This window comes from Enhydra lutris, unplaced genomic scaffold (assembly GCF_002288905.1).
Source record: "Enhydra lutris kenyoni isolate GAN:26980312 unplaced genomic scaffold, ASM228890v2 scaffoldscaffold1, whole genome shotgun sequence".
In the NCBI taxonomy this organism is placed as follows: Eukaryota; Metazoa; Chordata; class Mammalia; order Carnivora; family Mustelidae; genus Enhydra; species Enhydra lutris.
Window position 1 is genome coordinate 9,774,785 of NW_019154085.1, and position 5,734 is coordinate 9,780,518.

Sequence of the window (5,734 nt, forward strand, 5' to 3'; positions counted from 1 at the left end):
TCTCCCTCTCCCTCTGTCTGCTGCTCTGCCTACTTGTGCTCTCAATCTCTCTCTCAAATAAATAAATAAATCTATCTTTGAAAACAAACAAACAAAAAAACCTTAAAATTAGACATTTAAAAAAATTAGTTTCAATTTATTGAGCAGCTAACTTGGTGTCAGAAACTGTGGTAAGTACATTCCCACATGATGCCACTTCGTTTTCATACGATTTGTTGCTGTCCCCATTTTACATACAAGGAAACTGAGCTTCAAAGTAGTTGTTCAGCGTCCAAGGAACGAGCAGCAGGGTCAGGATCTGAACTCAGTCCCTGCTCCAAAGCTCAGCCTCCTCCGTTTTGCGGTGCTGCCTCGCATGTCTCTGGGCATTGCTGCCGCCAGCACCGGAGCCCTGCGCTACTCCTCATATGAGTAGGATCGCCTTCCGCCGCATGTGTTGAAAAGGAGTGGCTTATCCAAATAAGATCTCTTTTTTATTTTTTTATTTTTTATTTTTGTAGCAAGACCAGCAGTCAGCAGCCCCAGACGAGTGCAGCATTTCCCATTCTTTCATCTGTGTCCGGCTTCTGTCTTTTTATCCCACCGTTCGTGCATCTTCAAGGCTGTCTCAGCGGTTACTCCACAAGAAGGCTGCTCCTCTCCACTACGCACTGGGCCACAGTGGGTATTAGCAATCGTTTTAAAACTCTGCCAGCTCAGTGAGAAGAAAGATGACATCTTTTTTTTTTTTTTTTTTTTGGTGTTTTGCAATTTTTTTATTAGTGACTTGAAATCATCTTTTTTCTTGGTTATATATATTTTTTTAAACTACCTATTTGTGGGGGTGCCTGGGTGGCTCAGTCATTAAGCGTCTGCCTTCGGCTCAGGTCATGATCCCTGGGTCCTGGGATCAAGCCCCGCATGGGGTTCCCTGCTCAGCAGGAAGCCTGCTTCTCCTTCTCCCACTCTCCCTGCTTGTGTTCCCTCTCTCGCTGTGTCTCTGCCAAATAAATAAATAAAATCTTAAAAAAAAAAACAAAAACAATTTGTGTTGTTTGCAGTTTTTTCTACTTGGCCGTATATCTGTATTTTATTAACATCTCTTTGTATACTTAGAATATTAGCCCTTTATAATTCAATCATTTAATTAAAAAAATTATTTGACAGAGATCACAAGTAGGCAGAGAAGTAGGCAGAGAGAGAGGGGGAAGCAGGCTCCCCACTTTGCAGAGAGCCCGTGCGGGGCTCAGTCCCAGGACCCTGAGAGATCATGACCTGAGCTGAAGGCAGAGGCTTAATCCACTGAGCCACCCAGGCGCCCCTATAATTCAATCATTTCTTGATTCCAATTTTTTGTTTTCCTTTTGGTGTTATTAATGGAGTGTTTTCCTGGTGGAAGTTGTAAATATTTAGTCTTGGAATTTACATAGTTTTTTTCCTTTATGGCTTCTGGGTTTTGAATTATGCTTTAAATATTTGGTCATATATTATTTCAGTATTTTTATAGTTTTGTTTTTTACATTTAAATCTTTTATTCATCTGGAAGGTATTTTGGAATAAGGAATGAATCTCATTCATTGTAACATGGGTCTGTGGCAGTAGCTCTTTACATAACTATGTGGGAAGAAACGGAGAGACGTACATACATTGTCAGACAGCAGCTGCATCATAAAGATGGACATTTTTAAAAAATGAAATCTTAATACTTTTGGAGGGGATTAAAAAATAAAAGTTTGAGATGCATAGTTTCCCAGAAGAACAAATTAAAAAAAATGATGTGTGGTTAAGGAACTAATATTTTCAGAAAAAAATATTGAAAAAAAAATTTTTTTTTAAGTTTTTATTTATTTATTTGAGGGAGAATGAGTAAGAGAGAGCATGAGAGAGGAGAAGGTCAGAGGGAGAAGCAGACTCCCCAAGGAGCTGGGAGCCCGATGCGGGACTCGATCCTGGAAGTCCGGGATCATGACCTGAGCTGAAGGCAGTTGCTCAACCAACTGAGCCACCCAGGCACCCAAAATATTGAAGTTTTATATCTCACTTTTTGTACGTGTAGTATAAACATTAGGCTATTCCTTTAGTCTGGGAAAGAAGAAGGAAATGTAAAAAATATCCAAATTTGGTGTGTTTCAGTTTTATACTAATTACTGAAATTTAAAGACATTCCTTTTTTAAAAAATTTTTATTTTTTAAATTTCTTTTCAGTGTTCCAGAATTCATCGTTTATGCACCACACCCAGTGCTCCATGCAATACGTGCCCTCCTTAATACCCACCACCAGGCTCTCCCAACCCCCCACACCCCGCCCCTCCAAAACCCTCAGATTGATTTTCAAAAGACATTCCTTAAGAAATAGAAAATCACTTGTACTAACCACATGTGTTACAGTGATGTGAGTGGTTCTCTTTTTTGAAATTTTAACATGGGCTCGCCCATGTGAGATGCCAGTTCACACTGGAAAACAACTTCATCCCTAAAGATCAGCATGCCCATTAGATCACGTTTTAGTGTTTTTTTGCATAACCAATAAAAGAAATTCTTAGGTTGGAAAGCCTGGACTTCAGGATTTCCCATATGTCTCTTTGGGTGGTTCTTAGCCAGCCCAAGCCAGAGCCAGGCCTAGCGGCTCAGACACACCAATGATTACCAGGGAGGGAAAAAGGAACATTTGAGTGAAACTCATGGGTCCATTCAAACTTCTTTCCATGCAGGCAAGTCTTCTCATTCCCCTTAGTGTTTTATTTAGTAATCCCATTTTTGATGAGAAAACAACTTGATTTACATTTCTTTTTTTTTTTTTTTTAAAGATTTTATTTATTTATTTGACAGAGAGAGAGATCACAAGTAGGCAGAGAGGCAGGCAGAGAGAGAGGGGGAAGCAGGCTCCCCGCTGAGCAGAGAGCCCGATGCGGGGCTCGATCCCAGGACCCTGGAATCATGACCTGAGCCGAAGGCAGAGGCTTTAACCCACTGAGCCACCCAGGCGCCCCTTGATTTACATTTCTTATTGTTTTGCTTCACTGACATTTTATGCCTTGGTACATGCTTTGGAATGTCTTTTTCAGCAACTGAGATAGTATTTTGTAGGGAAATCATTTAATAGGTGAAGGAACTTAAAAAAATAAAACTTGTTCTCTGTGTTACTAGAGCTGATTGTCCTTTGAAGCTGCTGTCTAGATATACAACAACGAAATGTGGCAGATGCTGTGTTTGTGCAATCCTCAGTATTGCCCCCGAAATCAATATTACTGTCCCCATTTTACAGGTAAACTAAATCTCAGAGACGTTAGGCAACTTGTTTAATATCATACAGCAGAGAGAGGATGAACTGAAGACAATTAATGTCTAGTTGCTTCTCAACTATGTTCCTAGGTGGTGACCTCCTTTTTAATTAGTTCCTTTTTTTTTTTTTCCCTGTTTCATAAGTAATAGCTTTCTTTTTATTCTTTCTCTTTTACTGCTAGGGAATGACCAATCATACATAAGTCGTTCTTGAGTTTCCTCCTAATAAGTCAAAAGTATTGAGTGGATTTTCCCATAAGTGTCTTGCCATCCTGGCAATCTCACTGTTGCCTGATATTTTGTGAGGGAGTTGGAAGGATTAGTCATGAATGGAGCTTTTTGAGTTTAGCTCTCTGTTGACATTGATTTGTAGACAGTTTAGCAGTGGTGAGGAAAGATCTGGCAGATTAATCACTACTTCCGTTGGTACTTTCCGGTATTATCCATTGTCTTCCCTGCAGAGCTCGAATGACACCTAATTAAATGCTCAGAATAGAAAGGGACAAAGGAAATTCTAGGAAAGAGAAATACTACTTTGAGTTGGAAAATCTATCACTTCCCAGTGATCAGTGAACTTGGAATCAAGCCAAGTTCTGAATTCTAGTTTCTCTCCTTCAAAGGTATGCATCATTAGCAATTTGCTGTAACTTTCTGGATCTCAGTTTCCAAATCTGTGAACTGGAATAAACCCAACTTTAGATGACTGTGGTGAGGATGAGACAGCACATGTGAAAGCGCCTGGTCTGGGAAATATGAGCCACTCAGTAGTTTTAATCTCCTTCCTTTCTTTAGGGCTTGACATCTTTTGTTAGAAAATTTTACAGGATTTAATACAATTATTTTATAGCATTTTTAATATCCTTAAGGGGCCTTTTAACACACTGTGAGAATTCTGAGTAGAATATGCTGGATCTTTAACTAAATTGGTGGAGAGGATAAGCTTTATCTCGCCATGATACCAGGTGTCAGTACCCAAATGAGACCCAGAACCAAGACTTTCTAAAAGTCATGCATTTGCTGCTTTATAGCAAACCCCTTGAAAGCTACTATTTGTGGGGCACCTGGGTGGCTCAGTCAGTTAAGCAGCTGCCTCCGGGATCAGGTCATGAGCTCAGGGTCCTGGGATAAAGCCCTGCATGGAGTCCCCCAGGAGCCCTGCATGGACCTCTGCAGCACGTTGGGCTCCCTGCTTAGCTGGGAGTGTGCTTCTCCTTCTGTTTCTCCCCTCTTCACGCTCATCCTGCAGTAAGTAAATAAAATCTTAAAAAAAAAAAAAAAAAGAAAGCTGCTATTTGTAGTAAACATATGTCATGTTTCCTGGCTGACTGGTGAACTTTTTTTTTTTGAAACTTGTTATTTGATAGAATTTCAGACTTACAAAGAAGTTGCCAGAAGAGTAAAAGGAGCTGTCAAAAAACCCCCCAAAACTGTCTTGGCGCACCTGGCTGGCTCAGTCAGTGGAGTCTGAGACTCTTGATCTTAGGGTCATGTGCTTGAGTCCCATGCTGGGTGTAAAATTTACTCTAAAAAAAAGGAACTGTCATATACCCTTTACCTAGTTTTACCAATTGTTTACATTTTGCCACATTTGCTTTATCAAATTTTCTATTTCTCTGTCTGTCTCTCAACATAGATACATACACACGTTTAATTTTCTGAATCATTTGAGAGTTAAGTGCCAGGCATTAGTCCCTTTGTGTCTAAATATTTTTGTGTTTGTTTTGTAAGACAATTTTTTACATAGCCACAGTACTGTAACCAAAATCAAGAAACTTAACATGGAGGGGCGCCTGGGTGGCTCAGTTAGTTAAGTGTCTGCTTTTGGCTCAGGTCATGATCCCAGAGTCCTGGGATCGAGTCCCACATCGGACTCCTTGCTTGACAGGGAGTCTGCTTCTCCCCTGCCTCTGCTCCTCCTGCTTGTGTTTGCTCTCATTCTCCCTCTCTCTGATAAAATCTTTTAAAAAATTAAAAAAAGAAATTTAACATTGATACAATATTATATTCTAATCAGCAGGCCATAGTCCTAGTTATGTTATACAACTTCCTGTTCACACAACAGCCACCCCTCCTCTCCATCTAGGATGTAGTCCAAGGTCATGGATTGCACTTAGTTGTCAACAGTTCCTATTATATTTCATGTACTTTGTCTTTCATGACCTGGGCATTTTTTTTTTAAGATTTTATGTATTTCTTTGACAGACAGAGAGATCACAAGTAGGCAGAGAGGCAGGCAAAGAGAGGGGGGGAAGCAGGCTCCCCACTGAGCAGAGAACCTGATGTGGGGCTCAATCCCAGAACCCTGAGATCATGACCTGAGCCAAAGGCAGAGGCTTTAACCCTCTGAGCCACCCAGGTGCCCCATGACCTGGGCATTTTTAAAGCTATGTTGGTCAGTTGTTTTATAGAACGTTTGGGTTCATCTAGCATTTCCTAATGATTTTATTCAGGCTATGCTTTTTTTTTTTTTTTT